Here is a 27,085-nt window from a genome sequence, read left to right on the forward strand (position 1 = left end):
GTGGTTGGTGAGACAGAGAAGCCATTCTGCTTATGGTGAAAATATTTTATTGTTTCTTACTACCAGGCACCAAGTTATGTAATATTATAAAACTTCTTCCCTTTTTACACAGCAAAATGGTTAAGGCTATTCTAGTTTAGAGTTTGTGCTTCTGCCACCTAGCTCTGTGTCACCAGAGATAGAATCCCAAACTAACTCACTTGCTGCAATCAATATATATCAAGCACTCTTTCTTCATTAATTACACATTGCACCTTTGGGCTTGTCATTGCAGCATAGCAGGGACACAGTGGCCTTATAAAAAGTGTGTTAGCTAATAGATACCATGGTTTGCTCCTATCTTCCCTCGCCATGCTGTAAAAAATAAAAAGCAAGGTACAGCATGGCTTAATATACTTCTGTGGAATTAATGCAGTCAGTACTAGACCTCCTTTGAGATATTTCAGCCTACATTGCCTTGCTTGCTCCTTCCCTGGGACTTTGTCTTATTTTTGAACCTGTACCAAAGAGTAATAGTTCAGGGAATTTGGGGGACAAGAAAACTACGGGTGCTTCTGTGCTATTAAATGTTTAATTCCCTGCATTTTCATTAAACACTAATGAGGCTCCCAGTTTCCTCCCACCCCCAAACAACTTGGGGACAATAGATTCTTAGAATCTGATAAAGTTGTTCCCTTGCATTGTTTTTTTCTTTGCATCTTGGACTCATCTAATTGTAGCTGCTCCATAAACTTTATGGGAAAACAAATTGAATAATGAAAAAGAAAAAAAAAGTTTATTTTTAAATTTACTCCTTCATTTCAATTTGAAAAGGACCACATCTTCCAAAGCAAATACACTGTAGTGGTAGAGTGTTCTCTATAGAACTGTGATCTCAAGCTTCAAGGATGTCATGTATATAACTGTCAGCTTCATGTATATAACTGTTTCTCTCCACTCATGCTTTTTATTTATATACCTCAGTATTTATTGAATGGAACCTTGTTTCCCAAGAACAAGGGCCAATACATAATGTGTCCAGAAGAATATACTTTGCATTTATCAAACACTTGCAAAATTTATACACAAGATTTTAAAAATTGTGTACATACTGTATGTGTAGATTTCTGTGGTATGAGTATAAATCTATACAAGCTAAAATAGGAATAAACAGATAGTCAAAATGCTTTGGACTACAACTCCCATGATGTCTCATATATTGAAAGACAGTAAATTGCTTCTTCCTGTAATAAAATATAAAGCATAAATTGAGAAATAGCTTTTGGTTAACTTTGGCAGCATGAAGCTTTACATACTGTATCTTGGTGAATAAATCTTCCTTCTATGAATGCTCTAATTTTTAAGATTGGCAGGTAACTGGAGTGGATTCTACAGTAGTTCATAAAAGAGTATGACATAATAACACTGTTATTCTTTAAGATGCCATAAGATTCTTGTTGAAACAGACTAACATGGTATATAAATGTGCCACATAAATAAGTGAAATGGCTACTCCTCTACAGATAAATAATTCAACTTTTTGGAAATTCATCAGTAAAAGAATTTAGATCAGTGTGTGCTAGTAGTACAATACTTTTCCCTGCAATTGCTCCTCGAATCTGGAATGAATTCTTGGTTGAAATATGGCAACATAACACTTAATCAACATTTAATGTGTCCTCTCCTTACTAAAGAATAAGTGCCATTGAACTTAACGGGGACTTTCTTTCATGTGTAGTATTGTACAGTAAGAAAGATGCATAAAGCTTGCACATTTAAGCAGATGTTTAATGTTCAAAGCTCTAGTAATAAATTGATTGTCTTTATTGTTTTATACAGGAAATTTCAGGGACTATTTGTTCGTAGGTAGCTTCCTGTGAGATGACATTGATGAATATATGTAATCTGATTGTTTACAAAAACACAAACAGAGCATGAGGAACAGCCAAGTATTCAAATATATAGTGTTATCATCCAATGCAATATCTCCTTGAAGCCCCACCAAGTTATATTTTTTGCAGTCATTTTATAGTATTCTATTGTTTTACATAAAAGGTAAAGGTAAAGGTTCCCCCGCACATGCGTTCTAGTCGTTTCCAACTCTAGGGGCTGGTGCTCATCTCCATTTCAAAGCTGAAGAGCCAGCGCTTGTCCAAGGACGTCTCCATGGTCATGTGGCCGGCATGACTAGACGCCAAAGGCGCACGGAATGCTGTTACCTTCCCACTGTAGTGGTCCCTATTTTTCTACTTGAATTTTTACATTCTTTCGAACTGCTAGGTTGGCAGAAGCTGGGACGAGTAACAGGTGCTCACTCTGTTACGCGGCACTCAGGATTCGACCCGCCAAACTGCCGACCTTCTGATCGACAAGCTCAGTGTCCTAATCCACTGAGCCAAACCAGGTCTTAAATTACTTCTTTATAGTTCCCATCCAAGATGATTGGACATGTTTGGTAGCCTAATAGTCAGTGCTTTTTTTGTAAAAGAAAAAGGTGCCGGAACTCACACATGTCATACAACCTGACTTGCCTAACCTACAAGGTTCCATCCAAAAAAGGTGCCGGAACTCCGTTCTGAGCGTTCTATGAGAAAAAAAGCCCTGCTAATAGTTATCAGTTATCCAAGTATTATTGAATGGACGTGTCTTCTAATAAACTGGGATGTCCATTGGAGAAACATATTTAGATTTTCGGTAAGTAAAAAAACTTCCTTTGAAAGCTATAAGACATTCTGTTAGTTTTGGTGTTTTTTTGTGACTATACTTTTGGTTAGTTTTGACAGTTGATTACGAATTTTAGTTCTTTTCATAAATTTAACTGAATGACCAAAATAGTTCCCATATTCAATGTCTTATCTAAAATTGAGTTAGTCAATGTAGTTTGTGCTGTTTATATCAAAAATAGACAATGTTGCTCTCATGTTCTTTGTTATTAGCCACAATGCTAATAGTAGGAACTGTAGTCCAAAATATATGTTTTGAACACATTTGGAGCTGCTCTTCCCAGTAAGCAACTTTCCAGATTTCAGGCAAAAACTTTTCCAATTCTATTTGAAAATGTTGGCAATCCTAAATAGGAATATATTCAATAAAATTCACCAGTGTAAATACAGGATCATTTTGGAGAAACCTGAATACTTGACTCAACCAAGTTGTATGAAAAATCATGTTTTATAAATTGTCTTTTAGCAGGCTAGAATGATATAATCAAGACTACAGAATTATGAAATCCTAGGAAAGATTTGTCTGTAAGAAATGAATGAGCAGATGAGATTTAATATGTGAGTGCAAAACATTACATTTAGAAGGAAAAAAATAAAATTGGTTTATAATTGCTGATAGATTCTGAATTGTATATGGGCTAATTCATTAAAAATCTCAATGAAAAACAAAAAAGGCAAACTACAATTACATTTTCATAGTACTTCCAACACTGGAGCTTCTGAGGAATCTAAGATTAGTGGCAACCTGGCAGGATGGGAGAGAGAAATGAGGGCAACATTCTTTATAAAATGTTTAGAACATATATAAAATACTTCCTGTGTTGGTGATATACTATCTGGGGACTGAGGGTAATTTACAAACAATTTTATACTCACAGCCTTTTTCTAGCATGCTTCCTTTAGGCTGCTTTTGAAATAAAAGCTTATGCCTTAAAGCAGGCATGTCCAAAGTCCGGCCCGCGGGCCATTTGCGGCCCGCGGGGCAGTTTAATACGGCCCGCAACAGCCCTCCCTGCTGTATGTAAATGCGGCCCTCCCACGGCCCTCCCTTCTGATTGAGGGCCGCCCCTTCGGGAGCTGCTCCCGCCTCCCCCGCCAAGGGGCCGCCCCAGGAAGCGCAGGCCGGCCCAGCTGCCGCCCCCACCCCACCAGCCAGGCTCCGGGGCTCCACACGGCTTCCTCCGCCTCCTCCTCCTCCTCCACCGGGCCTGCTCGGGGCCCGGGGCAGCTCCAGTGCGCAGGGGAAGCCCGCGGAGAGCGGATCGCGCCCTCATCCCGGCCGGAGCGCAGCCCAGAGGAGGAGCCGCTGGGCCGGGCATGCCCTGAGCGGCCGGGGGTCTCTGGTCGGGCCATGTGGCACTGTGGGCGAGGCGGGGGTGGCCGGCGGGGGTCTCGGCCTGCCCACCCATCCCGCTGAGCACCTTCCCTGCACGCCGCGGCTGCCCATGGCGGCGGCTCCGGCGGCGCTGGGGCTCCCGGGTGCGGGGCCTCCGGCGGTGCTGGTCTGGCCGCTCTGGTACCACAAGGACCTGAGCCGGGCGGCGGCTGAGGAGCTGCTGGCGTGGGCCGGGTGGGCTGGCAGCTTCCTGGTGCGCGACAGCGAGAGCATGGCCGGCGCCTTCGCCCTCTGCATGCTGTGAGTCCGGGGACCCGCGGGCGCCGCCTTGGGGACGGGCCGCGGGAGGGAGGGAGGGGAGGGGAGGGGGCCAGGGTGCGCCTGCAGAAGACTCCCCCCCGAGGCTGGGCATTCCGTGGTGGCGGCCCCGGAGCCTGGAGCGGGGTCTGTCCAAGCCTCCGATTTCTTTCTTTCTTTTTTCTTTCTTTCTTTCTTTCTTTCTTTCTTTCTTTCTTTCTTTCTCTCTCTCTCTCTCTCTCTCTCTCTCTCTCTCTCTCTTCTCTTTCTTCTTCCTCTCTCCTGCCTCCATTCTCTCTTTTTCCTTCCTTCCTTCCTTCCTTCCTTCCTTCCTTCCTTCCTTCCTTCCTTCTCTCTTTCTCCTTCCCTCCCTCCCCCCATTCGTCCTTTCTCCTCCCTGTCTCCTTCCCTCCCTTTCTTCCCCCCTCCCCCTCTCAGCCCTGCCTGGCGCTGGAGTCCCGGGGGTGACCTTCCGCCATGGAATCCGAGACGACTTTTTCAGCTGCAGAAATGTCAGCCTCCCGGGACGGGCTGGGCGACCCCCCCGGCGGGGAGAGGTGATTCCCATCCCCCTTCTAGTGGCTTTCCCGACTCCGGCCGCGCCGATCTGCCGCTCCTCCGGTGGGTTGAAGGGCCGGCTGCCTGGCCGAACTGCCGTGCTCCTTCCCCTCACCCCGGGCTTGGCGCGGCATCTGTGCCGGTGCAGCGAGGCTGATGGTGCGCGCCTGGCCTAGCTGAGCGCGTGGCGGTTCGGCCAGGCAGGAAAAGGTGCAGGAAGCGGCCGCCGCCTGGTAACGGCACCCGGGCTCACAACGTGGAGGCGGCGAGCAAGCGCGCGCTCAGGGCGAGGCGGCCGCGGTCCAGTGAGGGAAGAGCGCCGAGGGAGTGGCCGGCCGGGCTGCGCTGCTGCCGAGCAAAGCTCGGCCGGGGCACCCGCTCTGCTCTGCCTGGCGCCAGCTCAGAGACTCCGCCTGCCAGGCCCTTCTCCCACTCAGCCAGGCCAGGCGCGCACCGTCAGCCTCGCTACACCGCCTCCACGTTGTGAGCCCGGGCACCGTTACCAGGCGGCAGTCGCTTCCCACACCTTTTCCTGCCTGGCCGAACCGCCGCGCTCCTCCCCCCCCGCCCCAGGCTTGGCGCACCGTCTGTGCCGGTGCAGCGAGGCTGACGGTGCGCGCCTGGCCTGGCTGAGCGGGAGAAGGGCCTGGCGGGCGGAGTCTCTGAGCTGGCGCCAGGCAGAGCAGAGCGGGCACCCCGGCCGAGCTTCGCTCGGCAGCAGCGCAGCCCGGCCAGCCACTCCCTCGGCGGTCTTCCCTCACCGGACCGCGGCCGCCTCGCCCTGAGCGCGTGCTTGCTCGCCGCCTCCACGTTGTGAGCCTGGGTGCCGTTACCAGGCGGCAGCCGCTTCCCGCACCTTTTCTTGTCTGGCTGAACCGCCACGCTCCTCCCCCCGCCGCGGGCTTGGTGCGGCGTCTGTGCCGGTGCAGCGAGGGCACGCCTTCTTTGCCGCCGGAGCTGCCCCGGCTTCGAATCCCTCTGGCTCCCCTGGGCGAAGGCGACATCCAGGGAAGGGCGGGTGTGTCTCTCTCTGTGTGTGTGTGTGTGCACGTGCGCGCATTCTGTGTTTCACAGCCATTTTATGGGCTGGGATGTGGGGAGCTGGACAGGGGTAGGTAGGGCCCTGGCCTAGCAGAATTTGTGAAGTGGTGGAAGTGTGTGAGCTGTTACCAGAGAGTCTGACCTTGTCAAAGTAAGTTTGACAAGGTCAGACTCTCTGGTAACAGCTCACACAGTAAGTTTTTTTTAAATTTATTTAAAATACATTGTGAAAACTCAGCTGTCAGTTGAGCTTATGTTATAAAATAAAAAAGTATGCCATTTGCAATTAACTTGGCATAAAATAATTCATTTGCATTTAATTGTAATTGTTCAAAGAATGTTAGGAAAAATGTTTGGCCCTCCAGCATGTTCACTTCATCCAATCTGGCCCTCTTTGAAAAAAGTTTGGACACCCCTGCCTTAAAGGCTCTATGCTTGAAGTGAAGAGCAAAGCAACATTAGAACATTTCATGCACATATTCTCTTCAACTTATACCTTCTCTTTTTATTTTAGAAAGGAAGGCTCAAACAATTTTATGGTTCCTGGCTTATTTTCCTAGAAATCATTAGAAATCACCTTAATGTTTGGAGATGAAAAACAAATAATATCAACCAAACTCAGTATCATAACAGCATTATTTAATCTATGATGAAGCCAGTTTTTAAATATTATGTGCAATTATGATTCAACCATTCCTTTACAAGAATTCCTTTATTTTTAAAAAGTTTATGCTGCTATAAAATCAGGTTCTCCCAAAGCATTGGGACTCTTCTATTTCTCTCCAGTCCTCCCCAATTAAGCTATAGTTATGAAGTTATGAAATTTGGACACACAAAATACACTTTCTCTGATACTTTGTCTAAGTAATTTCAGCAAAATGCTTATTTTTGTTATACTGAGAATTTTCAGATAAATTATATATTATAGGACAGTGGTACCTTGGTACTCAGCTACTTTAAAAATTAATCAAATTTGGTACTCAATGCATTTTGATGTGAAAATTTTCTCCCAGTACTCATCATTTGTCTGGTACTCAGTGCACCAGCTAGAACTTATCTGTGTTCGCTGCCTTGTGACTCACTACCTTATTCCTTATGAGAAAAGTTTGTTTGGTACTCATCATTTTTGGTACTCATTGCCTCCCAGAATCAATAACAATGAGTACTGAGGTACCACTGTGCTCAAGTTGGTTGGAACTTGAACAGGCAAATAGCGCATCCTAATTTTCTCAAGATAGAGAAAATATTTGATTGCATGATGGAAAGGATTCAGGGGGAAGGAACAAATGCATTTGTTTCTGTCTTTAAAGTAAGAGAACCCCAGTACATCACCCTAACTGAGTTGCTGAGGTATGGACTATATACTTAGTATATTGCATACTTGAGTGAGATAAAGAGAAACATTTATGTTTCAGTTGTCACTGGAACTGACTTTTCTGGAAGTTTTTCTGGTTCTGATTTTAATATGATGATCAGTCCTGTAACAGATATTTTTCTCTCTTTCTATTATATATGTTTGAGGTTTTCAATTAAAAGTATGTGTTTGCTCAGTTTGTTGAGATGGGAATGGAGTAAGTAGTTAATAGCCTTGTGTTAAGTTCCATGTTGAAATTAGATAAATCCCCCCTTCCATTTCAGCCTTCACTCCTGATTGGGTGTTGAGTGAGCTCAGCAGCTGCCTTTGTCCCTTTCATCAGCTGCCTAGCATCTCTGAATGTGTGTACATTCATGTGTATGTGCACACACATACTTACTATTAAACCTTTTTTAAAAGGATTCAAATATGATGTTTGCACATCAGCTTCTCTCCCATCTCTCATCCAATAGTGATTAATATTGTCTATCATCTGGGTCTATTAACAGCACTGTCTCCATTTCTAACACAGCTGTGACACCTGCGCAAGAATATTTGATTTTTTCCCCTTCTGAATGGGAAATCCTCATCTTTGTCATCATCTCCCCTCTTTTACCATTATCTTATCTTTGAGCTGTTACTGGTTGACTTTCTTTCATAGGCAGACCCTGACCAGTATGGCAAGGGCCAGTTTTAAAAGGTATTTTTCAGATATAAATAGGCAATACAGGTTAGGAATCTCTCCTGGAGGATTTCTTAATGATGCCATTCTCTGGAGAATGGCTGCAATTTACATTAATTAAATGGCGAAATCTATACTGTAAAGAATCCTTATATTACTCAGCTGCTAGGAACTTGAACTGTAGAAGATGATTCAGAAAATTCACCCTCATTTACTGTTGGAGTGTGTCAAATTCTATTTTACTTTATGTAACAACAACCATAAGACTATTAATATAAGGTTTGACATATTTTAAGTCAATCAAATATATTGCTTGTAATGGCATAAATGTCAAACTAAAAGATGATTGCACAGCAGTCCATACACACATACACACACATGTGTATATCATTTTACTTCTCATTTAATTATTCAATAAGAGATGAACTATCTGGTAAATGGATTTAGAACTGCAGCCTTGATGACTTTTCAGTTCAACATGCACAGTCATAACGTGGCTATAGCTACATTGCAGTGACCACAACTTTGTGAATAAAACTGATCTGAAGATCAAGGAAATTTTAGTTCCATAGCAGCAATGTTACCTGAAATTTTTATGTATTCTTTAAATTAGTGGATTTTAGCTAACTTTATTTAAAAAATATTATGATATAATGCACCATTTGGGCAACCTTGAGAGTACAGAGAGACAAATACAATGAGAGTTTTAGTAGTATGTAGACTGGAGTCAACAGGCTGCTTCCAATTTTACTGTACATGTGTAGAATACTTTGGATCTCAGTATCCATCCATCTAGCCAAAAGATAGTTGATAAGGAATTATGGGAATAATAGAAAAAATATCCCTATAAATATTCTTAGCAAATAAAAATGGGCATTCCTTCAAAATATGCCCACTTGCCCGAAAAACACAAAGGTAAGCTAGACAGCATCCTGAGGAAGTAACAGCAATAATGGGAAGCAGCCTTTATAATTTACCTTTTGAGAAATAATTGTTTATTACTGGTTGCACATATTATGGCAGTCTTTTTATTTATTTATTTCAACATCACCCAACTCCAAATGACATTGGGTGTTTCATAAATAATAGCATGCAAACAATACAAACCAAAATCAAGATAGGATCTGGCACAGTATATAGACAAAATAACAAGAAAGAATGGTCTTAGGGAATGATAAATATTACACATAAATAGCTGTGAGGAGTTCCAATGCACCCTTCATTCTACAAATGAAATACTTTCTGAGTGGACAGAATACAGTTTCATTGGGAAGAAAAAAATTGTTAGAGAATATTAATTACGCTGATTTGAATTCCTTTGGGGAAAAGAAAGATGGATAGAACCAACTAATATTTGGTGAATAAATATGGCCCGGGTCCAACAATTTACAAACTCTAGAATATCAGTAATTTATTAATTCCCATAATTAATAATCTTGAGGTGGATTTTGGTTACATGTTGACCAAAAGAATCAATATTAATGAAAGATTTGGCCCCAGGTGGTTGCAATAAAAAGGATTTATACACTTTTTTGTGATTTAAAGCTAGTATTCAGCAGGTGGCAGCATTCACCTGACCTTGGCTAATTTTAGAAACTTAATGAGGGTCTTCCTGGTTGCTAGGTGAATTGGTATAGTGTGGAAATTCTATGGTTTGGCAAGGATTTTCTAAAAAAAACCTTTTAAGAAAGCAGTGATAAACCACTCACATAACACTTAAGGAAAACTGCAGATGAGCTACATAACTTTTATTTAACACATACCATTTCTCTTGGGGAATGAGATGGTGCTATCTATAATATCCTAGTCATACCTGGAGACATTATCTCATTCTAAGATATGAAGTCCTTCCTGTTGATTTAATTGTACAGTGACCATTTCCAGTGAAATGAAGTTGTGAAGCAAAAATCTGCCTGTGACCTCAGACTTTAGAGGTGGCCTATCTTATTAACTTGTAAAATACATAGCGATTTATAGGCTCTGCAAGGAAAAGGTTTGCAGAACAGGACGCACCAAGAACTATATTTACAAAAGTAAATGTAAATGTTGCAAGAAGTTGCAATGTCACTTTAAATATGCTATCTGCACAGAAGCACTGCAAGAAAAAGTAAAACAATCATTTCTCCATGAATTGAGTAGGACATATAAATGGTGTGCTATCATTTGGAATTAATAGTAAATAAAAGACCAAACACAATGGTTAAAAATTACCTTAATTCAATATGTACTGCAGAAAGAATAATGCAGAACTCAAGCAAGGGCAAATCTCTGGGTTGAACTAAAATTGGTATTAAAAACATTTAATCGGGAAAGTTGGTTAATTTTCAGAATCATAAAGGTATGGAGAGTGTTTCAGTAATGTAAACACACATGATAACTTTAGAAAAAAATGGCTAGCATACACTATGTGTAGATAGGCTTTTGTCTGTAGGCAAATAACTTTTTGCAGACTGGTTTGAAAGGTTGTATTGGGCATCCCTACAATTCTTTCAACTGAATATGCAGATTAGCATTGAAATTGCATAAATAAAAAGTATCATCAGATAACCCAATTTTGTCATCTGCTATGGTAACACTGAAAAGTAATTATTTAGGTGCCATTTCCTAAAATTGCCTTGCTTATATTATATTTCCTTTTTTTCAAACTATGGGAGTAAGGATAACTCTGCAAGATCAGGACTTAGATGTTTCCTTTAGATCTAATTACTTTGAAAATGGTGATTCAATCTTGCTAAATGCTTTGTACAATGTATAGTATTGGCATGTTTTTAAATGTTGGGAGAGGAATAAGTAGGAAGAGTTGTTTGCATAGGAATAAAAAGTAAATGAATATTGCAGTGGTTAGCACAGTTTAATTGCAGAAATACAAGAAGAGTTCTAATACAGGTCAAGCATTGTCTGTTTGGCACTGGAAGTAATATTTTATTTTATAATTGGAAAATTAAATGTTGGTGGTATATTTTCACACTGGTGTATCTGGAAGATACAACTTGAATTTTGAGTTGTCATGAATCTTTGGAAGGTACATAAGACCAGTAAAAAACAAGAGAAAAACTATAGTGGCTGCCACTGGAATAATGGTGGTTGCTCTAAATTCTACATAAATCATAGCTGAATGCTGTTCTTTCATTAGAAATTTCATAATAGTGAAAAAGCCTAATTTGAAGGCTCTACTGCAGTTACATTGCTGTATTCAGTTTTTAAAATCAAATATTTAAACCACTTAGAGATTTTATTCTTTGGGTTTAACTTAATCAGGAATTGATACGCTTACAGTGTTACTGTATGTAGGATCTCTATCTCTGTCTCTGTCTATCTATCTATCTATCTATCTATCTATCTATCTATCTATCTATCTATCTATCCATCTATTTCTCTTAGGTAGCAATATATTTGTTCAGGTTTATGATTCTTTTTATTAAATTTGCATTAAAACTTCTTTTTGTGCATGAAAACTGAGAGGTGCAGGAGAATGTTTTTTTTTGTTCTGAAAATATTGGACCATATGCTTTAAATAATGAATTATTTGAAGCTACTGTGTTGATTTAATTTTACTGTTTTGTGCTTCAAATATCTGAAAATGATTGCTCTATCATAATTAACTTGGATGAATGAAGTATAGAACTTACATATCTGATTGATGTGATATGTTGACCTAATAGTGCCAACAGGGTTGAATTTGGATACTTCATCCTTTTCATCACTTATAGGTATAAAAAAGTGAGCCAGAAAGGCTGCAGATGGTAAAGACCTGGAAATGTTTACTGAAGGTGAAAAACCGTTGAAATCTGGTGAGATGGTTGGTCTTTGCAAATTCAGAATTCTCTAGTCGGTATAATAGTACACTTACACAAACAGCTTGGTAAGCAAGATAGTATCAAATAAAATATGTTGCTCTCAAGGAGGAATTAAGGTTCTTCTTTCTCTGTCTTTTTCAGTAGTTACAAAAGTAAAGGCAATCATATTATAGATCCTTTGAAATCATGCTCCCCCCCCCCAGGGAATCTGCCTTGATAGAAAGAGTCAGTTGAACTGGAAAGAGGCCAAAGCCATACCAGATATAAATATGGAATTTCCCTCATAGTCTGTCTCCCTCCCTCCCTCCCTCCCTCCCTCCCTCCCTCCCTCCCTCCCTCCCTTCCTTCCTTCCTTCCTTCCTTCCTTCCTTCCTTCCTCCCTTCCTTCCTCTCCCCCCCCTCTCTAATGTTTCTCATTCTCTCCTTCCTTCTCACCCTCTCCCTCTTTAAAACTGTTTTGCCATTGGCAAATTCCCACAGAGAAAAAAGAGATTGTTGACTGGGAAAACACACACACACACACAAGTTAAGTGTCATAAATACACACACACACACACACACACATACATACATACATACATGTTAAGTGTCATAAATACATATAAGTTAAGTGTCATAAATATCCAAGTTTGATAACTGCTGATGGTCTTAAGAAGCTCTCTAATCTCAGAATAAAGGGTCTATGTTAAAGTATATAAGGCAGCTTCCATAGAATATTATTAACTAAGCTATTTCTTAAGGCACAGCAATGTTTCTACATGCTAATATTTGAAATATTTATTTACAACCTGTTTATATGTTATCTAGCAGCAGGGTACAGATTTATTTTTTTATTTATTTTAAAGCAGTATGTATTTTGATTTCTCAGTTCAGTTATTTTAATATCATAGAAGCAGCAGAGCAGCTTTAGACTGATAGGAGACCTAAGAGAAGCAGAATTTAAATACCAAGACTTGTGAATAGTTACTGTTATGTCAAACAGTATATAAATAATATTAGACACTACAGTATTTAAATTAAAGATATTAATCAGCATTCATTAGACAGCATGAGGTTTAGAATGACATATTAAGTTGCAAATTGGGTGACCAGTTTTAGTTTTTCTGTTCAGATACAGATATACAATTAACACTAGTGCTTACAACAAGGGCTAACTTGACCTTCCAGTCAATATCAGATCAAGTGATATAGAATGTCTGTATGTGCATGTGTGTGCATCTATTCATTTAATATACATTTAGATATATGATATACATCATTTTATGTTAATACAGGTAGTCCTCTACTTACAATCATTCATTTAGTGACTGTTAATGTTACAACGGCACTGAAAAAAATGACACGACTGTTGCAACATCTCTATAGTCACATGATCAAAATTCAGACACTTACCAAGTGACTCATATTTATGACAGTTGCAGTGTCCCAGGTTCAACTGATCACTTTTTGCAAGCCAGATTCACTTAACAACCATGTTACTAACTTAACAACTTCAGTGATTTAATTAACAAATGTGGCAAGAAACATTGAAAAACGGGGCAAAATTCCCTTAACAAATGTCTCATTTAGCAACAGAAATTTTGGGCTCAGTTGTGGTTGTAAGTTGAGGACTACTTATACTTTACTGTCATTCTATTTAACAGTTTGTGCAGCAAAACTTCCCAGCCAATTTCATCCATGTTATTTAGAAAGAAATCAGGAGTGCAGTTTGGTCACTGCAGCAGGTGCCAAGGTATTTTGGGCTAGTTATAACTTTTATTTATTTATTTATTTATTTATTTATTTATTTATTTATTTATTTATTTATTTATTTATTTATTTATTTATTTATTTATTTATTTATTTATTTATTTTAATCCCATTTATATCCCGCCCTTCTCCGAAGACTCAGGGAGGCTTACAATTTAAGCACAAACCAATGTGCTTAGTAATAGCCTTCATTCTATGTATATGCCTGCTTATTAGGGCTTTCCCCCCCCCCAAGCGGCATTATTACAAAGTCAGCTTATTGCCCCCAACAGTCTGGGTCCTGTTACATTCCTGTATATTTGTGAAGTAATATCTATGGGTGACATTTTTTTACAGATTCCTCATTTCTTCGATACACAGCTTCTCTTTTTTTTTTAACCTTCTGTTTCTGGAAGAGGGAGATCATGATAAAGAGAGGCAATTCAACAAATTTGAGAGGGACGGCTTTATTCAATGAGCCACGACCATGTTCTAGATGATGGCCCCTAACGAGCTATTAAGGAACTAATGTTTTTATGGCACTGGGTGGTCCAAGGCTTTCTTAAATGTTAACTTCTATTACTGTGACAAACCCTCAGATTTTCAAGGCTCTCGGCTATACAGGATGCTAGATTACATGTCTTTCTTAGTCATTTTTCTTTCATGTTTGTGTGTATATGTATATATCTAATTGAAGGATGTAGCAATTCCCAAGTTTTACTATATTTATAGTAATAATAATATTTATTTTCAATTTCAGAATCTACTTTATTTAAGTAAAGATTAAATATAGAAAAACAAATTGCTTCAGAAAAAAGAATAACCAAATCTCAAATTATTTTGACAGAAAGTAGGGAAAAGACATTGAATAGAAGATGATCTGGCTTCAGTTCTTTATACAGCTATCTTTGAACTTTTAGATCAAAGTAGGCTATAAGACAATACTTCGTAAAAATGGAAATACATGTACTGGGTGTAGTACTGTTGAGTACTATTTGGTACTTATGGCAGACCAAACTGTGGAAAATATGAAGGAATTCCCATTGTGTTCATAGTGGAAGTAGCTTGTAATTGTGATTCAGCCTCTCATGAACATTATACTTGTTATATATTGAATATTAGCATTAAGCATTGTTATGCTGTCAGCTCAGCTGAACATCAGCTGTGTATCACCCGGCAACAACAGGTGGCGTCCTAACTCCCGTCCCATTGGTCAGGCCGTTCTGGCGGGACCCTTTAAGGATGTGGATTGGGCAACGGCTTGCCGGCAATAGTATTTAAAGGAACCGAGCTGTGGAGACTCCTCAGTTCAACCACAATAAAGCTTTAGTTGAAACTTCGACGTCCTGTCATCTGTCCTGACCGGTCTACCCACAATACTTAACAATACTTCGCTATAGCTCTGGGATAAATGTCAAACAAATAGCTTACTGTAATACCACTTAGCATCAAATGTGGGGTTATGAATTTTGGATTGTATAAGTCACTTATAGCAACTCATCCTAGCCCTCGTTCTCATTCTACTAAATCTGTTGCATTCCCCTGTGTTTCTATGAGTGACTACAGTGACCTGTATTAAGGTACATTTTCGTTGGGATTTTGATGATTAGGAGAAAAAATTAATTAAGATTTAATTCATACTTGGAGGAGAGACCATTAGGAAATGATAGTGCTGTGGACTAGACCAAGAGTTTGAATTTAAAAAAATCCCAGAAGAAAACAGTGGTAATTAGCTTCCATATCCCCACTAAAAAAATTAACATGGATTTGTGAATAGAATCAGCAGGAATTGAATTCAGATAGAATTTATATTTTATTTGATATTTTGAAAAGGAAGGTTGAAGAGTTTCTTTTGTCCTTCTACCTAGATGTCAGACATTTGCACCCTTTTCTGTCTAATTTATGCATGTCTTTCTAAACTTAGAGTGCAGAACTTGTGTCTCTTTTCTAGTCAGTAACTAGAATGCCAAGCATCTTTCACCATTAGTCATGCAAACTGGGATTCATGAGAAGTAGAAACAAAAACAGTGTCTATTTATTCTGGAGGGCTATCAGTATTGTATCTCTATTATTAACTTCCCAACTATTTCTCCAGACCCAAGATAGAATTTTTGGGGACTTACTATGATTGAAATTGAGGTACAATTGAGCATTTGGATCCAATTGCTGCTTCAACTGAGGCAGTATTTTGGAGGTAGGAAAACACAAACAAAAGGCCTGGCGATGCAAAAGTCCTCAGAAGAGCTCTTTGAACTGTGGCCTGTTTGTTTTGATTCCTGACAATGCAATAAAGAAGTTGTTTTCTATCACCATGAAATGAAAGCCATCTACTATTTTGAATTATTTGGTTGTTCCTTTTGGAAAACCAGCCATATAACGCGGTACTTGGCCCTTAGAAGTAATCCTGGGGCTATGCAGTGACAATATGTGGGCAGATATATGTTACATTAATGGCTTAACGCCTTGTGTTGTAATTGCCTATAAAGGAGCAGTTAAAGGAGGGGGATGGAACTGGAATTTATAGACCAGAGAAAGTAAGAAGAATTCTGCATCCCCCTCTTGTGGTAAAAGGGGATAAATATGGTTGGCATTTGTTTTTCTTAAAAAGATCCTGGAAGGATGTATTAATTTTCATACATCCATATATAAGGGACTCCCTTCGGCTAATATTGACGTCTCTGTATTATATCTTTCCAACAAACTGTGCTCTCCCAAATTTTGAGTACTCTGTCTTTCAGGAGAAAGTAACTGGTCACAGCCTTGCCAGTGAGTCCTAATGGAAAACATACAATGTCTTTTCAGATATATATGTCTGAAGACTTTGATAAAAACTATTATCACCTATCTCTTCAATACTCCATACATTGGAAACTGAATTTAGGTAGAAGGGAAAGATCTGTATGCAGACACTCTGATGGCTGAGAACCATATGTACTTTAGACTCCCAGTTCTGTGGGAAGTCTATTTGATCAAAGAAAGCTTCCTTCTGAAGAATTTAACTTCCAGTTTAAGGAGGGTTGTGGGACTAATTCATCTAGAATGTGATTTAGGAGCATAAAAACAAGCTTCTTTTTGCTTTTCTCTTAACATAATTCTAATTTTTATAATATTGATATATGAACAGGGCTATTTTGTTTGCTGCATTAAGTATTAAATTTGTTTGAAACATTTGGCTTGAATATTATCAACCTTTTCAGTCTTTTATTCTGATTCAAGTCATAACTATTTGCTAAAAATACAATAAAAGTGACTATTCAAATAATGGGCTTACATTAAAGGATCTTCCTTTCATATCTTGCAATATGTTGCTTGTGGGGGTAGGTAACATTATAAGAAATATGCTGCAAACTAGCATTTATTAGAGCAGGCATGAAAACCTTAAAAAAGATATTCAAATGCTGGGATGTGTCAGTTTCTACAGTGATTAGAAAACAGTAAGAAATAGTATTTCTCTGTGGCATTCTATAGAAGTAAAAGTTGGACTTTGAAGCAGTGGGTTAGTACTGCTGAATTTTGGGCTTGGGGATGACTCCTTAGCATATCATGGAAAAATGGGTCATTGAACAAATCAATCCAGAGAACTCATTGGAGGCAAAAATGACTAGGCTTAAATTATCATATTGTCCAAAGATTTAGCTCTCTAGGAAATAGAAATGCTGGGGAAGGTAGAATGAATGAAAGGGAACTAGAGGATGACTAGCAGGAGGGTGGACGGACTCAATTAAAGCGGTGATGGACGCACCATTGGAAAACTAAGGAACAGGATAGATTGTTTTGGAGAAAATGTAACTGTATAATGACAAAGAGTTGACATTATAACTTGAAGGTGCAACAAGCAAAAAGTAAACCTTACATATTTATGATCATTGTAGCATCCCATAGTCATGTGATCAGAATTTGGGTGCTTGGTAACAGGCATGTATTTACAATGATTGCAATGTCCAGATTCACATGATTGCCATTTATGATCTTTCCAACCTGTTTCCAACAAATAAAGTCAATAGAGAACGCTGGATTCACCTAATAACTTCATGCCACATAACAACTGCAACAATTCATTTAACTGCAGCTAAAGGTTACAAAATTGGGTGTGTTTCACTTAACAGTCACCTTGCTTAGCGGCAAAAGTTCTGGTCCTAATTTTGATTGTAAGTTGAGGACTACTTTAATTAATGAGGCAGCCTTGGTCCCATAGGCATGCATCTCATGTTATGCAAAATCTTAGCTAGGACCCCTAAGGCCCAAACAGCATAAAGCAGGAGATTCTGGTTGCAATAATTTTTTTTAAAGACCTGCTTTCCAGGCAATGGATTGCAGTCATTTAGAGATTTAAAAAGGCTGATAGGATTCAAAGTTTCTCCACCTCCACTGATTACCATTTTTAGAGGCCTATGCCTATTCTTGAAGTCCAGGCGATGATAAGTAATTTTAGAAATGTCCAATACAATTAAGAATTACTTTTCTTTTTCCTTTATTTAAAGTCCATCCATTTTAAATCTCTGATAAACTTAAATTGTTGATTTTTTTCAAGTCCCCCCAAAATCTAAAATCTAAAAATTCTGTACCACTCCTATATTTCCTATAATCTTTAATTTGCCTAGACATTTCTGTGTTTTTAATTTTTTAAGCAAACTGTTGCCCTATTGTGCAATAATCTGATGCTCTTAATTGGCTAAGAATAAGTGAACCTGTGGTAGAACTTTCTTCAAAGTTGAGGATGAAGAGAGGGCTATGTCCTCAACTCAACAACAAACTCTCCCAGATATAGGGAAGCTTATAAAATCTGCCTAAGGATGATACTAAATCTCTGAGCCTTATAACAGAATGTATATGCTGTTTATGACCTTCACAAGTGGTATACTATGAGACAGCATCTTCCTCTGCTTCTTGGATAGGAAGATTTTGGCATAATGATGCCTTGGGATGGTTATAATTCCATAATAATTGGTCTGGAAGAATGCTCTGGACTGAAGAAGTTAATAACTTTTTTCTAATCTATCTTGAAGAAGACAGGGGACATAATAGTTAAAAGATTTTTTTCTGAAATCCAGCTAGTTAAAAAATTTGAGCATGTTTCTTTTTAAAAAAATATAATATTCCAAATATGTGATTAGTTAATCTTCTGCTTAATTTAAACAGTGGGTTTGGTATGGGTGAAGGCAGTGACCTCATTTAGTCTAGTAGGGGAACTAATACTATTCCATTCTTCTGACAACTGCTATCCAAATGCACTCCAACACAGAGGTTAATAGAGTGAAATAACTTAAGAGTTAGGAGAGCTATGCCTTTTCACACAGCTCTCACCACTAATATTAGCAATGCTTCTGAGTGGAAGAATCATCCCAATAAGATGATATATGGGTTTGAAGTGCTGGGAAACGGCTGGGTACTCATCTTGGAGGCACTTGCTGAGACAAAATGTTATTTGAATAATATTCATTATATTAGTTATTATCTCCCTATAGGTAATTACAGGATAACGTCTTATCAGTTGGAAAGGTTCAAGCTTAAAATACAAGAAAAATATGCAAGAAAAATTAGAAAAAGAGAGTTCTCTCATGATAGTAGAGTAGGAATAAATCTCTATGTAGAAATAGATTTAGGAAAACTGTTTCCTTAGATGAACAGAAGAATAACTGCCTCAGGAAGTTCTGCTTTTCTTTTCCATGGACATTTCCAAACAAAGGAGGGAATGCATTTATGCATAGGATATCCTGTCTGGGGCTAGGGAAAGCTGGTTTAGATGCTGATAATGTTACTTTTGCACATATTGTCAACTGAAATAATTTAAAAAATAATTGGCAATGTTTTTATGTTACATTTACTGAGAATACTCCTTTATTGTATCTTAGCACCACATTTTTAAAGAAGAAGTAGCATTAATTAAAACAAAGAATTAAAACACAAAGAAATGCAAAAGCTCTTTTACAACCAAGTGTAGAAAGCAAAGACAATCATCTAAAAAGAGCAAGCTTGACATTAAAGATCCTAACATCCTCTCCAAACTGCAGATTGTATCTGAGTGCTGAAAGCCTCTAGGACAGTGAGAATGAGAATGAGTGCCCAACCTACAACCCAAAACCCACTTATTTATTGCAAAGTGCCAGGGCTGCATCAGCATTGTGGTGCCCTCAGGGGCGGTGTGGCCCACTGGGCAGGCATGGCTGCGATGGTCACAGCAGACTGGGTGGGCATGGCCAGGGTGGGCAGGGCCACCTCAATGTTTCTCATAGGGGGATGCCTGTGGGGACTGGGCAGGATTGGGGAAAATCCTGGCGGTCTGTGGCAGGTGGGGCAGTAGGCAGTAGGCTCGTCCTATGGGGTGACTGGAGGCGAGGCAAAAGGCAGGGTGGGGGTGCCATTGATGTGGGGGAAAGCAAAGCGAGGCAGGGGCTGGGGTGGCTGCTGCCTGCCACCATCAGCCCCCACATACAGAAGCCAGCGAGTGCATGGGGGCCAACGGTATCTGTCAGCACCCACAGCCTGCCGGCTCCTTGACTGGTGCACTCTGGGGCTCCACAGCCTGCTGCCAATACTAGGCCAGGCCTCCAGCAGCAGGTGGAGTAGGGGAGGGGGGAGGCATGTGATGCAGACTGCCGGATGCACCTACTCCATCCCATGAAGAAAATGATTTATCCATTAGTGGGTGAAAGTGGCAAGAAGGTGACAAGCAACAGGGAGAAAGCAGAACTATTTAACTCATTTTTTGCATCTGTCTCTACACAAAGCGAAAAAACAGACCAACTTATCAAAAATCGTGCCATAAAAAACAGAATAAAAACACAAGTTAAGATAGGCAAGAAAATAGTAAGTGAGCACCTGTCCAGCCTAGATGAGTTCAAATCACCAGGCCCAGATGGATTACACCCCAAGGTTCTCAAGGAACTGGCAGACATGATCTCAGAACCACTGAACTATATTTTTCAAAGATCCTGGAGCACTGGGGAACTACCAGAGGACTGGAAAAGAGCTGATGTAGTTCCCAACTTCAAAAAAGGAAAAAAATGGATCCAGGAAATTACAGACCTATCAGCATGACCTCAATACCTGGGAAGATTCTGGAAAAGATAATCATACAACGAATCAGCGAGCATCTAGAGGCAAACAAAATCATTACTAAAAGCCAACATGGGTTTGTCAAAAACAGATCATGGCAGACAAATCTTATTGCACTCTTTGACCAAATGACAAAATTAGTGGACCAGAGGAAGGCTGTTGATATAATTTACTTGGACTTCAGTAAGGCATTTGATAAAGTAGATCACAACCTACTACTTGATAAGATAGAAAAATGTGGGTTAGACAGCATCACCACCAGATGGATTCATAGCTGGCTGACCGGCCGTACTCAGCATGTGGTCCTCAATGGAACCGCATCTACATGGAGGGAAGTGTGTAGTGGGGTGCCCCAGGGCTCTGTTCTGGGCCCAGTGCTTTTCAACATCTTCATCAATGATTTGGATGAGGGGATAGATGGGGAACTCATCAAATTTGCAGACGACACCAAGCTGGCAAGAATAGCCAGCATTCCAGAAGACAGGCTTAAGATACAGGAGGATCTGGACAGACTTGAACACTGGGCGCTATCTAACAAAATGAAATTCAGTGCTGAAAAAAGTAAGATTCTACATTTAGGCAAGAAAAACCAAATGTACAGGTATAGTATAGGGGGTACCTTGCTCAATAGTAGTAACTGTGAGAGGGATCTCGGAGTCCTAGTGCACAATCACTTAAATATGAGCCAGCAGTATGCTGCAGTTGCCAAAAAAGCCAACACAGGGCTACGCTGCATTAACAGAGGGATAGAATCAAGATCACGTGAAGTGTTAATACCACTTTACAATGCCTTGGTAAGGCCACGCTTGGAATACTGCATCCAGTTTTGGTCACCATGATGTAAAAAAGATGTTGAGACTCTAGAAAGAGTACAGAGAAGAGCAACAAAGATGATTAGGAGACTGGAGGCTAAAACATATAAGGAACGGTTGCTGGAATTGGGTATGTCTAGTTTAATGAAAATAAGGACTGGGGGTGACATGATAGCAGTCTTCCAATATCTCAGGGGCTGCCACAAAGAAGAGGGAGTCAAACTATTCTCCAAAGCACCCGAAGGCAAGACAAGAAGCAACAGATGAAAACTAATCAAGGAGAGAAGCAACCTAGAACTAAGGAGAAACTTCCTGACAGTTAGAACAATTAACCAGTGGAACAACCTGCCTCCAGAAGCTGTGAATGATCCAACACTGGAAGTTTTTAAGAAGAGACTGGACAGCCATTTGTCCGAAATGGTATAGAGTTTCCTGCCTGAGCAGGGGGTTGGACTAGATGACCTCCAAGGTCCCTTCCAACTTTACTATTATGATTATGATCTGTTTTTCCTTGTGATTGGAGAGCAGGTCACTGCTGGTCATCTCCTTGGCCCCCTCATAGATCTTGCCCTTGGCCTGCCTGTGGAGCCTGTTCCCCTCGTGCACCTTGGCCCCGCCTTGGGCTGCCGCTGCCAGCAGCCTGTGCAGGTCTATTAGGCTGCTGCTGCCGCCCAGAGCACCTGACCTGCCCAGCATAAAGGAGGGGAAAAGGCCAGCTAGGAAGCCTAGCATAGAGGTGATAGAGCACACCGAGGACCAGCAAGCTAAAGGCCACTCTGAGCATGGAAAGCTGATCCCCATTGGTGCCATGGCCCCACAGTCCCAGCTAGGATTGCATGCCTCCCCCACGTGCTGGGCCTGGGCAGCCATGAAGCCGATGGGGGTCTTGCTTTCACCGCTTGGGGTCGCCTTTTGCCTGCTGGCCCTGGGTGTGCTCAGGGCTTTCAAGCTGACTGCTTTGCCACCTGGGTGGGCCTGCAGCTCTGGGTGGTTACCTAATGGACCTGCACGAGTGACTGGCAGCCGCGGTAGGTACTGAGGTGCACAAGGGGAATGTGCTCCATCCACAGGCCAAGGGCAAGACCTTGAGGGGGCTGAGGAGATTACCAGTGGCGACCAGCTCTCCAACCAAAAGGAGATGGGATGGAGTAGGCATGTCCGGCAGTCCATGTCATGTGCTCCCCCAATTCCGTGTGATGCCAGTGCTGCAGCAGCACTGCTGCTGGAGGTCTGGCCTGGTATTCACAGCAGGCTACACAGCCCGTGCTGCTGGATGCTGTCGGCCCCCATGTGCTCACCACTTCCTGTGTGTATGCCTTGGGGGCCACCAGGCTGGGCAGGGCCAGGGTGATTGGGGGCCAGTCCCTCACCATTTCTGGAGCATCCCTGGGTGGCCAATGCTGCTTGCTTGGTCACTTACTGCCCCGTTGCTTCCAAATGCTTCCAAACACCATAAGGCTCATACCCTTGGCCACACCTCCTTCCCCTCGAGCCTCGCGCTTCCATCCATTTGCAACAGTAACTCAGCATGAGGGGCTCAGGAGAAAGAGGTGCCGGCAATGCTCACTTCCAAGAATGAGGGGCTCAGAGGCAGCTACAAGCAGGGGAGGCAGGGAGGGAGAGGGGGCAAAGAAACAAAATCAAACCTGATTGACAGGGAGAATAGCAAACCTGCCCCTACTCTGCAAAGCGCATATCCCCATCATCCCCAGCCTGGGAGGGGTCTTCCTGCCCCACCGTTGTAGGCAAAGGGGGGTTCCAGTGAGGAGGAGGAGGTGAAGGAAGAGGGTTTAAGTAAGCTTAGCAATTGGAGTGGGGATTTCCCCCCAAAAAACAAATGAGCTTCCTGGGTAACCTCACAGCATGACCAAAGAAACCAAAACCTGCTGCAACCATCCGGCTGATGGGCGTCTTGCTCAGCTGGTGGCTTGGGGAGGGAAGGGGCAGCTACACCCTCCCCCAAACGCTGCCCTCTCATGAAAGCAGGATGAAAACTCTGAAAAGCGACAAGGAAAAAAAGTTAAAACAGAAGAGTGTCTTGCGATGGTTTCTTTCCCCACTTCCTTCTAGCTGCAGTTTAAATATGTAAAGACCACAAAAGAAAAAAAAACTTGGCTTTCTCTCATTTTAATTCAGAAGGCAGGAATGGGAGGATTGGGGGTGGGTGGGTTGTTGACATTCTTTTTTACTCTGCACAGGCTGTGTTCTGGAGCTACAGAGCATGCAAGTTGCAATTTAATATTGCTATTCTAGCTGGCTTGTTTCCCTGAGATAGTGGGCAGTACTATAGATGAGGCCAGGAAATAAGAACGTGAAATATGTGAGTAAAAGATATGAAATTTCCATAATCTTATCCTGGCATGGAAGCATTTCTTTAGACAACCATGTCAAAAAAAAAGTCATGGATAAACCTTAAATATAGATTATTCCTGAGTTCATATTATATCAACATGGAATATATTTTCAAAAGCTTAAAAGCAGTGACAGATTGTGACTTGGTTTTATGAGAAATGTTGACTATTTCAGGCATGCTGTTCAGTTACCTGTCTTTTTTTGAACAGCTTGTAAAGGATGCAACAGTTGTCTGACTTTTACTTCCAGCTGAACTAATAGCAGCTGGGGAATGGTAGATCATGGCTGGTGTGTAAACATGTTTTTTTCTTGAACCAATTTGCAGTTCCCTGACCCTGTAGTTGCATTTACTTTCTAAAAGAAGAATTAGGGAGCTCCACCTTCTTGTGCCCTGAGTAACTTTACCTTTGGGATCTTCAACTATTTCTGCCAAAGGGAGCTCATCAGTTATTCTTAAAGCAATGATGGCAGAAAAAAAAATCATTTGATATATTAATATAAACTTACCTTATTGTACTTTTAAATCAATAAGTAAACTAAATCACAGTGATCCATTTGATTTCTACACTTAATTTCTCACTTTTGTCATTCACATAAAATATTTAGAAACAAATGTTCATAAAGCACGAGTACAAAATATTATATAAAGTAATATTAGAGAAAACTGGTTCCAATAATATATTATAAAAAATTGATAAGGATATGCATACAAGGAAAATCAATGTGCAGATGCAGATTGGGACAAATTAACAAACGTTTTAAAACTGATACACAAATGGAAAAACCAGAAAACAAAGTAAAGATTTGTCCATTTGCAATTTGCAAACTCCTGTTTTACATTTTGCATACTTTTTGCTTACAAGTCCTTCAAAGTGTCCTAAACAGATTACTGACACCATGATGTTTTGCATAATTTTATACCATCATGAATCCTTACAAACATTCCATAAAGTAGGCCAGTAGTACTGTTTATATTTACTGATCAGGGTCAGCAACTGTTTTACAGCAAAGACATAGTTGGTAATATAGAGATTCTCTGGAATAGACATGGTAAAATATAAGCCCCTTTTGCGTTTTCCTGGGAGGTTTCAGGGGCACAATCACAGAGCTGAAAATGTGTTGCTGAATTTGGTCTGCATAATATGAGTGAAATATTTCCCAAGATTAGAATGAGAATCACATGAGTTGGTGCCCCATTATAAATCAGAGGATTAAATTGGGATTGCTTGGTTCCCTGTTTAATCTCCTGATTATAACAGAAGCAACCTAGAACTAATGAGAAAATTCCTAACAGTTGGAGCAATCAACCAATGAAATAGCTTGCCTTCAAAAGTTGTGGATGCTTCAACACTGGAGGCTTTCAAAAAGAGATTGGATAACCATTTGTCTCAAATAGGGTCGCCTGCTTGAGCAGAGGGTTGGACACTATTGTTCTATATTCTATGCATATGTATCACATTTTGGAGTGTATATTGAACTGTCAGCAATTTCCTCAATTCTGTTTTGGATGAGATAGGAGAATTTGTGGCATTTATCATATAAATTATTTAATTTTTCTTAGAGTACTCTTAAATATGTAAAGTAGATGATGAGAAAGTGAACCCATTGATGGTATATAAAAGAGTTGAAATGTATAAAACCTTGTTTTAACAGAGTACGGATAATGCCTACTTATTAAATACAATTGTCCATTAAATCCATATTTATATCATTTGTGTACTTTTACATCATTTGTCTAATTGTATAAGTATATAATTTATGCAAAGGAGATAATTTCACCAGTTGTCCTACTAAATTCAGATTAACAGACTGCTAAATAAATAGTTGAATCTGGACTCATTTTTTTCTATTAAATGTAAAATTTTATAAATGGATTTCTTTAATCCTATGATTCTACTGTATGTATGTATTAAAAATGAATGCTTTTACCATAGAAAAAGCAAAACTTTTTAAAAATTTAAAGAAAATATATACATGTGGCTTGACAACAGAAAACTACACACTTTTTTTAAAATTGCTTTTTCTACAGTAAAAGCATACATTTTGGTAAAGAGAACTCAAAACATTTTTAAATCAAAACTGCAAAATGTAGTGAACACAAAACTGTAGACAATAGAAAAATATGCATAAAAACATAAACATATCAAGAATAATTTTTCATAAATATTTACCGAGGGGCAGTTATATGTGAATCTACATATAGAACTAGGATAAGATGTTGATACCTTGTTTGTCTTCAGAATCTTACAATGAGAAGTTAGTCGTTTCTGAGCTGTGCTTATTATTTCTTACTGGATTCATAAACAAATCCTCAATCAATTACTTTGGGTAGAGTTTTTCATATTGTTCCTTTCTCTGTATGATAAGATTGAAAATCGCCTATTATAACAGATGTATCCTCTTAAGAAAGTGGGTAGTTTATTGAAAGAAAAGAGATAAGTCTGGGACAGGGACGAAAGTAAATGCATAGGTATTTAATGTAGCAAGTGTTGGAAGAAATAACCATCGTGCTTGGAGAATGGGATGAGAAGACTTCTAAGACAGCTGATGATATGAAAAGGAGTTGGATGACTAAGAAAGAAACAGTGCAAAACCATTGTTTCTTCTGAACTTATTCCAAATTCTGGGAGGTATTTTGCTCTTTTAGATAATTCCTGATGCATGAGGTGAAAAGGAAGAGGAAAAGGAAGAGATAAGGAATGGAACAGAGAGGTGCACCTGGAGAACAGTTCTCTTTCATTAATTTGTAGTGTTTGAACATTGTGATAAAAGGATTTACAAGTATTTCTTTGTCTAATTTTGTCCACCGGAAATGAGAATGAAGACTTCTTCATGCCCCTACTCATTAAAGAGAGTTTCTCTGCTTTATAGAGTAGTTAAGATGGGGGAGAATTTATACAGAAAGTGATTCAGATAAGACTACAACACAGAGCAGTTCAAAGATTTTGAGAATTTTATATTGGGAAACAATTCCTACCAGTGCAGGGTTTTTAAGTGTAATTTTATACAAGCCGTACTAATCTAGTTCATATATAATATTAAACTTGGTTCACACATTATGCTAAGCCAGATAATGGCTTAGTTTTATTGTGTATGCCTCAGAGGAATGTAGAAATGTTTTTGACATTTGAAAATGTTGACTGGTCTGAATAAAACATTGCATATTATTTTTCTACCAATGTTGATTTTCTTTTTGAATACAGCATAGTCAATCCTCACTGGCTATTGAAGTTTGATTTTATGTTTTTTTTAGTTATTTTTTAAAAATTCTACCCAATTTAATTTTTCCCCTGAAGCAGCTGTTTCAACTTGGTTTTTATTTGCTGAAGAGTTTGTTAGTAGAGTTGGTACTTTCTTTTGTATTGTGAGC

General features: G+C 40.0%; 1 protein-coding gene across 1 annotated transcript in view; it reads left to right on the forward strand.

The window, feature by feature from the left end:
• The window catches only part of SKAP1 (src kinase associated phosphoprotein 1), a 467,979-nt gene that overhangs the window by 72,932 nt on the left and 367,962 nt on the right, over nucleotides 1–27,085 (forward strand). The gene's annotated exons all lie outside the window — the stretch shown is intronic.

This window comes from Vipera ursinii (genome assembly GCF_947247035.1).
Source record: "Vipera ursinii genome assembly, chromosome: Z".
NCBI lineage: Eukaryota > Metazoa > Chordata > Lepidosauria > Squamata > Viperidae > Vipera > Vipera ursinii.